Source organism: Heterodontus francisci, chromosome 19, assembly GCF_036365525.1.
Source record: "Heterodontus francisci isolate sHetFra1 chromosome 19, sHetFra1.hap1, whole genome shotgun sequence".
Taxonomy (NCBI): Eukaryota; Metazoa; Chordata; class Chondrichthyes; order Heterodontiformes; family Heterodontidae; genus Heterodontus; species Heterodontus francisci.
Window position 1 is genome coordinate 67,716,279 of NC_090389.1, and position 10,871 is coordinate 67,727,149.

The window sequence follows — 10,871 nt, forward strand, 5'->3', positions numbered from 1 at the left end:
ACTCCATAGTCGCCTCACAGTGACCAAATCAACACGGAAGGCAGCAGTTACGGGTTATAAGTCCAGCTGAATTGGCGTAGAGATTGGGCGCCACGGATTGCCTTTGTTGGTGGGTGAGGTAGAGAACCAACTGTGTAACAGCCCTGACAACCAATTTTATCTGCAGCACCTGTGGAAGAGTCTGTCACTCTAGAATTGGCCTTTATAGCCACTCCAGGCGCTGCTGCACAAACCACTGACCACCTCCAGGCGCTTACCCATTGTCTCTCGAGACAAAGAGGCCAAAGAAAGAAAGATTATTTGCTTAATTGCTTGTTGTAGCTGTATGTTAACTTTCTGTGTTCATGTACAGGGCTGGCCAAATCCCTCAACACTAACATTTAATAGTTTCTCACCATTTAGAAAATAGCTCCTTGGATGATGAAAGAGATAGAGAGTAAGATGAAGCAGAAAAAGGGTGCATAGGACAGATGTCACATTGATAATACAAGTGAGAAGCAAGATGAATATAGCAAGTTGAGAGAGGAAGTGAAAAAGGAAATAACATGCCAAGAGAGAGTATGAGAAGAGACTGGCAGCTAACATGAAAGGGAATCCAAAAGTCTTCAGTTGGCATTTAAGTAGTAAGGGGTGGGGTGATAAGGACTAAAAAGGAGACCAACACATGGAGGCAAAGAGCATGGCTAAGGTATTAAATGACTACTTTGCATCTGTCTTTATGACGGAAGGAGATGCTGCCAAAGTCATAGTGAAAGAGGAGGGAGCTGAAATGCTGGATGGGCTAAAAGAAAATGAAGAGGAGGTATTCAAAACGCTGGCTGTACTTAAAGTTGATTCGTCACCAGGACCGGATGGGATGCATCCAAGGATGCTGAGGGAAGTAAGGGTGGAAATTGCAGTCATACTGGCCATAAACTTCCAATTCTCCTTAACTATGGGGGTAGGGTGGTAGAGCCAGAGTACTGGAGAATTGCAGGAACATAGAGACCTTGGGGTGTATGTACACAAATCCTTAAAGGTAGCAGGGCAAGTTGAGAAAGTGGTTAAAAAGGCATCCTGTGCTTTAGATATAGAGGCACAGAGCACAAAAGCAAGGACGTTATGGTGAACCTTTATAAAACATGGGTTCAGCCTCAAATATAGTATCCAGTTCTGGAAACTGCACTTTAGAAAGAAGATGATGGATTTAGAGAGGGTGCAGAAAAGATTTACGAGAATGGGTCCCGGGATGAGGAACTTCAGTTTTGTGGCTTCAGATGCTGCTGGTGTTCTCCTTAGAGAAGTTAAGGTTAAGAGGAGATTTGATGGTGCTGTTCAAAACCATGAGGGGTCTAGACTGAGTAGATAGACAGAAACTGCTCCCATTGGTGGAATGATTGAGAACAGAGAACGCAGATTTAAGGTGAATGGCAAAATAACCAAAGGTGATATGAGGAAAGACATTTTTACACAGTGAGTGGTTCGGATCTGGAATGCACTGCCTGAGAGGGCAATGAGGCAGATTCAGTCATGGCTTTCAAAAGGGAATTTGATACGCACTGGAAGGGAAAAAAATTCAGGGCTATGGGGAAAGGGCAAGTGGTGGGACTGGCTAAATTGTTCTTGCAGAGTGCTGGCATGGACACAATGGGCCGAATGGCCTCCTTCAATGTTGATGATGATTCTATTCTGTTTTTCTATTCTTCCGACCGAAGTGAATAACCTCACATTTCCCCACATTATATTCCATCTGCCACCTTCTTGCTCACTCACTTGACTTGTCCGTATCCCTTTGCAGATGATGCCTTGTAACTTCATCACAGCTAACTCTCCCACTTAGCTTTGTATCATCAGCAAACCTGGATACATTACATTTGATCCCTGCATCTATGTCATTAATATAGATTGTATATAGCTGAGGCCCCAACAGCGATCCTTGCGGCACCCTACTTCTATCAGCCTGCCAACCTGAAAATGAACTGTTGATTCCTATTCTCTATTTCCTGTCCTTTAACCAATGCTGTATCCATGCCAATATATTGCAGTCCCATGACCCCTTATCTTGTGTAACAACCTGTTCTGTGTCACCTTATCATTCCAAATAAACTGCACTCAGTGGTTCCCCTGATGCACTTTTAAAATTAGGTGCCGCCCTTTTAGGACAGAGATAAGGAGAATTTTTTGCTCTGAGGGTTGTGTGACTTTGGAACTCTCTGCCTCAGAAGGCAGTGGGGTTGGGGGGGGGGGGGGTCATTGAATATTTTTGAGATGGAGGTAGATAGATTCTTGTTAGGCAAGTGAATTAAAGGTTATTGGGGGTAGATGGGAGTGTGGAATTCAAAACACAAACAAATCAGCCATGATCTTATTGAATGATGGAGCAGGCTCAAGGGGCCTAATGGCCTACTTCTGCTCCTAATTCGTATGTTCATATCTTGCCAGTTACATCCTCAAAAAACCTATAACAGATTTGGCAAACACAATTTCCCTTTCATAAACCATATTGGCTCCACTTATTATCATTTTCTAAGTGCCCTGTTACTACTTCCTTAATAATGGATCCTAACATTCTTGTGACAACTAATGGCAGGATAACTGGCCTGTGCTTCCTTGTTATCGCTGTCCTCCTTTCTTGAATAGTGTTATATTTGTGTAAGGCTATTATAAGTTGGCCCACCTGGTGTGGTTTCTTTTTAATCATTTTGTTAAATGTTTGTTTTGTTTCAGGGAAATTCTATCCTTAGCAATGCAAGGGCTTGAGCGATCTTTAAATGCAAACTGTATGTTTGAGTGGGTCTGTACTCAAACAGGCGAGTGCTTGAGATTAATGAGTAAGGAAAATTTTTAAGCCACATGATAATAACCGTTGTCTGTAAAGAATTGATAGAGCAAGCTAAGAATATTTTTAAAAATTTGTTTGTGGGATGTGGCCACCTCTGGCTAGGCCAGCATTTATTGCTCATCCCTAATTGCCCTTGAACATGCCATTTCAGAGGGCATTTTAAGAGTCAACCACATTGCTGTGGGTCTGGAGTCACATGTAGGCCAGACCAGATAAGGACGGCAGATTTCCTTCCCTAAGAGATATTAGTGAACCAGATGGGTTTTTACAGCAATCGACATTGGTTTCATGGTCATCATTAGAATAAAAAATATTCTTATCTTGTCAATAATGATCCTTTAATGCTTTTCAAAAAATGAACAAGCTATAAAATAACATAATCTGCAGTCTTTCAAGACAGTGCCTCAGTTGCTCGTTCAAAGATGGAGTTTTACAAAGAAGATGATAAGTTTACTGGTTACCTGTGTTCTGGAGAAATGTGATCAGTTTTTTGGTGGGGGATCATTATTCTCACATATGCAAAAAATATGACAATAATGGCAATCTATCATTGAAAGTGTGGTTGAAAGTCTGAAAGTTTCAAACTTCAAGACTACTATGGCATGGTAGAAATATGTGGTGGTGATCTGAATAATATGTAGGAGTTCAATGTCATTTTCTATCAATAATGTCATTAAGCAAGTGTTATATGCACCACCGTCTGTCACAGAGTATATGGGAACACCAGCAGCATCTTCAAGCGAAACCTCAGTTATTCAAGACATAGACACATTAGGATCTTTTCTCACAGATGCTCCCATTGCTACTATGTAAGTGTTGGGGTCAAAGTCATGACCAGCTGGCTTAGTGAACAGTTACAGACAACAATGATAGAGGGATTCCAGCACTTTGTAGATTCCCACTTTGGCTATGTAGATGTCCTCCAGCGGTGGCTTGAAGTCTCACGGGAACAGCAAAGAGGCACTTCTGTCAGAAGAAGTCTGCCATAATATAGGCATCCCATGTGAAGGCACACTGACTCCAGTAAAGGAGAACCTGGCAGTGATAGAGGCACTTCCTGCATCTCTTCAGTTGGTTTTGCAGTTAGCCACCATGCCTTTTTTTTTCCTTCATGGGATGTGGGCATCGCTGGCAAGGCCAGCATTTGTTGCCCATCCCTAATTTCCCTTGACAACTGAGTGGCTTGCTCGGCCATTTCAGAGGGCAGTTAAGAGTCAACCATATCGCTGTGGGTCTGGAGTCACACAGGCCAAACCAGGTAAGGACAGCAGATTTTCTTTCCCTCAAGGATATTAGTGAACCAAATGATAGTTTCATGGCACCACCATTACTGAGGCTAGCTGTCAATTCCAGATTTTTATTAATTAATTGAATTTAAATTCCACCAGCTGCCATGGTGGGGTTTGAACCCATGTCCCTAGGGTATTAGCCTGGGCCTTTGGATTATTAGTCCAGTGTCATTACCACTACATCACCACTTCCCCGTCTTCTCGTTCATTTAAGCTACATACACAACCAACACACAGAGATATGAGATGTCCCTGTGAATTAAAACTGTGTAAGCAGAAATGCATGGCTGTTCCCCTAACTATAGAATTCCCTATCACTATTGCTTTCCAAATCTTCCTCCTACCACCAAACCCCCATGCCCCTCACCACCACCACCCCCACCCCCCTCACTGCACATTGTGGTACCATGGATTTGGCTTTGGCTGCACTCCCCGGGGATACCATCACCCTCACCAGTGTTCAGAACTGAATACCAGTTGAAGAGTAATAGCAAGTTTGATGCTGTCTCTGATCATGGCAGCTCATGTGTCATGCTTCTTACTTTCTGCTCCTCCTCCTCCTCATCCATAATAATGCAGCATAAGGGACTGCCCTCTGGAAAGCCCTTTTCTCTTCTGAATGCATTGATAGGGTGGGGTCTTGAAAATATTGGCTTTAGACAACTATAGGACTCTGCATAGAAAAACTGAAGATTGCAGGAGCAGAGAAGCAGAAATGAATCAGTATGCCGGAAATGAATCCGTGTGCCCAATTCCAAATGGTAGCAATGAGGCTACAACTCTTAATGGTCTTCCCAGGCTAATAACAGTTTAAGCAGCGTAAACCATATCTCTATCAATTGACCAAAAACTCAACTGCATCATGACTTCTCAGTGCAACTGGATGTGGTAAGAATACTAACATAAAATGAGGGAAATTCGCAATCACATCATCTTGAATGTGATTGTGAATTTATCCCTGTTTTGGTGAGGTTTTTGGTGCAGCAGTGCAAAAGTCCAAGGAAATTATAGCATAGCATGAAAACTGGTCGAACACACTTATGGCATAATTTCCTCAGATGTTTGCAATGGAAGCAGTTCTGTGGCATAGATACGATATTCCAATAGTGCTTATCAGTAATTGTTTGTCAATCCATTCTTCAAGTGGCAAGAATCCTCAGAGCAGTGCTAAACACAGACAATTGTTCCATTAGCACTTTCTGCCAACATCATGCCAATGTTTTGCACATCCATTTTTTTCCCACTGAAATTGATGAAGAGATCAATTTCTATGGAAAATGGGCTGGATGCCAGTTGCCAAAAAGGTGAAGTGAACTCGATAGTTATCATGAACCATAACAATGGGTGAGATTTGGACTTAGAGAACCTCAAATTGGAGAACATTTAAAATTAGATGGTGTTTAATGAGTTAAAGAACAGTGTACCAAAGAACTATGTACAAGCTAACAAGGGTTGATATTTGGTGTAGATTAGAGTTTATGCAAGCAGGTTGGTGAATATGAATGGGATGACACTCCATCAGCGGAATGAAGGTGTACGCATTGATCCCACTTTTGGGATGAAAGGGCTCTGTGGAATACTTGTGCCCTATAAGGATTGTAATGATAGCATAAAATAACCTGTTCTTATCAGAAACCTATTAAAATGGTTATTCACAAACTGCATCCAACTTTAGATTTTCTGAATGATTTTAAACTGCTGCAATTTTGAACACAATGGATTCTGATTTCAGGCTTGCCACTCTAGGCTACAGATAATCTACTTTCTCATTGCTTTAATGACAAATTATTGTGTGCGTAAGAGATTGAAAGGGGTGGGGTGGGGAGGCGGTGTGCTTTAAAACATGATTGTGTCAGCAGCAGAAGTCATTCCAATAATCAGCAACTTAATATTTACTATATGGGATAAATATATCCAAAAGTTAAATATTAAGGAGTTTGCTGCAATACGGGCTGTAACAAAGGTTCAGTGCCAACATGGTCAAAGGACTTTGAATCAACAATCATTCTCCTAGAAAGGGAACAGCAGGGACTGAATTCCAGAAGGGAAGGATCTTTCATTCCCACTGAAGATTTTTTTTTTCCTTTCAATGGTGCCCACACTGGGTGAGTATCAAAGTACAATCTAAATTTCAAACTGTTATTAAAGAATCATATGGAGTGATTTTACTGTCATTGTTGTTAGGCATCTTCAAATCAATGGCTAGTTGAGTTAGCTCTTGCAAATCACAGAGAAAAACTTGTAGCAAGCTGTGACTTGTGTATTAATATAATTTATTTGAAGAAGTTTTTTTTCCCCACAGTATTCTCTCCATTGAACTGAAGATTAGATTTTAGAACTAACATCTAGGTTGCCACATTCCTCATGATAAGGTATCTGCTGTTATATTGTTTTCTCAGAAATGGTCTCCTTTATCTGATTCCATGTAATTCTCCCTTGTTCCTAATAGCTACTTTTAGTTGCCCTTTCCTTGAGTTTAATAATATTCACTAACTCTACCACAGGTTGACAAGAGTTACTCCAGTTGCAATGTGTAGCAACATGGTAAATGTTTGGGTGAAGATCTCTTCTGTTTGGTATTTTGAGTGTAATTGTAAATCTCTTAAAACGTGTTTACTATTTCACTATAACATGAGTCAAGGAAAATCTTTACAAACACATAACTGCATCTTAGCAAACCAATGAAATGCAGGAACTGCCTCCTTTCACACTTAAACTGTTACAGTCCAAATAATACTTGAACACTTTCATAACATAAAGAGGATATTTCTTTCTGTTCGGTGATGCATTATATCAAGGCCCTATCTGCTGTATGGAGTGGATGTAAAAGATCCCATTGTACTATTCCAAAGAAGAGCATGGGAGGTCTCCATGGTATCCTGGCTAATAGTTATCTCTCAACCAACATCACTAAAAATACAGGTAATCTGGTTATTATCACAATACTGTTAGTGGGAGCTTGCTGTGAGCAATTTGGCTGCCACGTTTACTACATTACAACAGTGACTACACTTTTAAGAAGTATTTAAATGGTTGTAGTGTGCATTGGGATGTCCTGAGGTTCTGGAAATCAATGTATTTTTCTTTCTCTTTAAAATTTATTTGAAGTGACACCCTTCATCCCTAGGTGTGATGAATATCTTCTCAACAGAGAATAAGTGTCCAGGCATATTTGCCATATTAGATTATAATATAAAAAAAGGACTATCCAGAATGCTAAGTCATTCAAATATATTTCAGTACCCAGTCTGACCATTTAAATAAAAATTCTGTTCAAAATGCTACAAATATTGAGAAACTTTCTCTGCACATTAAATGCAACAAAAAAGAAGAGGTTAATGATTTTGTTCCACAGAGTTCACAGCGAGAAAACCTCCAGAAGTATGAAGGCAAAACTGGATGCTGTTCTTTGGGAGATCAGAATTTCAGTTCTTTTTTTTTGCCCGTCAGTCCCTGAAACCTGGCTCTATTCTGCCCATTAGGGTGTTAGCTTCACTTTCTAAAGCTTAGTCTGAAGACACACAGGATCACACAGAAGTAAGGACCTCACAGAAAGCCAAATTGTTCTGAGAAACACAAGTTAACAGACCACCATTTCTCCCTTCTAAACAACATCTCAGCTGTTGTTTTTTGCTGAAGATGGAAACTTAAGCAGGGCACCAACCTTTGAAAGAGTCTGTTTCTATAAAAAAAGAGAATTGGGCATGTGAGAGAAATAAATTTAATAGCATTTCTACATTGACCATTCACTGTGGAAGCTTTTTCATGACTTTGGGAGAATATTGGATTTCTGAAGCCTTCTGAAGTAAGTTTCCTGTAGGTTGCTGGAAGAGTAACAGTTACCAAGAAGTGTATCATGTTAAGCTGGAATAAGAGGAGGCAATCTTGAAAGAAAGCTATAATGATCTATGATTTAAAGTTTGTTAAGCAGAATGCTGAAGATAATATTTCTAAGAAAAAACATGAAAATATATTCATTCTTGGACAAGGTGATTGATTTGGACTTATGATGGGGTAGGGCTAAATGGGGACTTAGTAGCAATCTGATACAAAGAAACAATATCTTGTTGGAACCTGCTGGTTATCATCCAGGTTTATCAGTAGATGGATGATCCAGCTGCTAGAAAAATCAGCACTCGCCATGTTGTCTGAAACTCCCATACATAAATAGAAGGTGCATAAAGTGATCATTATGTCCAGACAGAAAGGCTTAACCATCATTATCTTATCACCTTAACTATTTAAAATAGAACAATAATTACACATTGATTAATGAATAAATTGATATGACGTATACAAATGAATTGCATTCTGTCGCTGAGTATGAATGATGAATTTAAATACATTTTGGATGTCACTTAGCAATGTAATTCAGATAAAGGAAAATGGTAAATAACAAAATATACAACTGGCAGTACGCTATCAGCACTTCAAACAGTAATAGGATAAATAGATAAGTACATGTTACAAAGTTACTGACACTGAAGCAGGAATCTAACCAAGCTCTGCATACCTGTATCTCAGTTTATGTAACAGTTCTATGAAGCTTCCAGTTTAAATAGTACGGTAATCGATCATGTTTAGTAAAGAATTTGTCCGCTCATAGGAACATAGGAGCAGAAGCAGGCCATTCAGCCCATCGAGGCTGCCCCGCCATTCAATATGATCGTGGCTGATCATCCACTTAGAGTCATAGAGAGATACAGCACCGAAACAGGCCCTTTGGCCCAACGAGTCCATGCCAACCATCAACCACCCATTTATACTAATCCTACATTAATCCCATTTTCCCTCTCACATCCCCACCTTCCCTCAAATCTTCTACCATCTACCTACACGAGGGGCAATTTTTTTTTACAATGGCCAATTTACCTATCAACCCGCAAGTCTTTGGCATGTGGGAGGAAACCGGATCACCCGGGGGAAACCCACGCGGTCACAGGGAGAACTTGCAAACTCCGCACAGGCAGTACCCAGAACTTCAATGCCTTTTTCCCACACTATGCTCATATCCCCTTACATCATTTGTATTTAGAAATCTGTCAATCTCTGCTTTAAACATACTCAATGACTGAACTTCCGCAGCCTTCTGGGATAGAGAATTCCAAAGATTCTCAACCCTCTGAGTAAAGAAATTTCTCCTCATCTCAGTCCTGAGTGGCTTCCCCCTTATTTTGAAATTGTGTCCCCTGGTTCGAGACTCCCCAACCAGGGGAAACATCTTACCTGCATCTACCCTGTCCATCCCTTTAAGTATTTTGTAGGTTTCAATGAGATCACCTGAATCACCTCTCATTCTTCTAAACGCTAAAGAATACAGCCCCATTTTCCCCAATCTCTCTTCATAAGACAGTCCCGGGGAACAAGTCTGGTGATACAGTTCTGATAACGGGTCGCTAACCTGAAACGTTAACTCTGCTTCTCGCTTCACAGATGCTGCCAGACGTGCTGAGTATTTCCATCATTTCTTGTTTTTATTTCTGGTGAACCTTTGTTGCACTCCCTCTATGGTAATAATATCCTTCCTAAGGTAAGGGGACCAAGAAGGCATATGGAATCCTTTCCTTTATTAGCCGAGATATAGAATACAAGAGCTGGGGGGTTATGCTGGAACTGTATTACTCATTGCTTAGGCCAGAACTTGAGTACTGTGTGCAATTCTGGGCACCTCATTAGTGCAATTCCATTCTTTCTGTAGAGAGGGTACAGAGAAGATTTACGAGGATGTTGCCAGGACTGGAAAAATGGATAAGCTGGGGTTGTTCTTGGAACAGAGAAGGCTGAGGGGAGATCTGATTTAAATGTACAAAATTTTGAGGGGCCTGGATAGAGTGGAGGTAAAGCGTCTAGTCACCTTAGCAGAGAGGTCAGTGACGAGGAGGCATGGATTCAAAGTGATTGGAAGAAAAATTAGAGGAGAGATGAGGAAAAACCTTTTCACCCAGAGAGTGGTGGGGGTCGGGAACTCACTGCCTGAAAGGGTAGTTGAGGCAGAAACCCTCAACTCATTCAGAAGGATTCTGGATATGCACCTCAAGTGCCGTAAGCTGCAGGGCTACGGACCAAATGCTGGAAGGTGGAATTAGAATAGGTGGATCGTTTTTCAGCCAGCATAGACACGATGGGCCAAGTGGCCTCTTTCTATGCCTTAAACCTTCTATGATTCTATAAAACTGCACACAGTACTCCAAGTGCTTAAATCCTCTTGTGATAAAGGCTAAAATACTATTAGCCATCCTAATTGCTTGCTGCACCTGCATGTTAGCTTTCAGTGACTTATTGACAAGGGCACCCAGGTCCCCTTTATATATCTACACTTTCTAATCTCACCATTTAAGAAATACTCTGCACATCTGTTCTTCCTACCAAAGTGGATAACCTCACATTTGCTAAATTATATTTCATCTGCCACATTCTTGCCCATTCGCTAAGTCTTTCCAAATCTCCTTGAAGCAGCTTTGCACCTTCCTCACAACACACATTACCACCTAGTTTTGTGTCATCTGCGAACTTGGAAATATTACATTTGGTCCCCACATCCAAATCATTGATATATATTGTGAACAGCTGGGGCCCCAAGCACTGATCCCTGCGGGTCCCCACTAGTCACAGCCTGCCAACGCGTTTATTCCTACTCTTTGCTTTCTGCCTGTTAACCAGTCCTTAATCCATGCCAGTATATTACATCGATCTGCTTTAATTTTGCTAACCAACCTCCTGTGAGTGACTTTATCAAAAGCCTTCTGAAAATCCAAGTATAC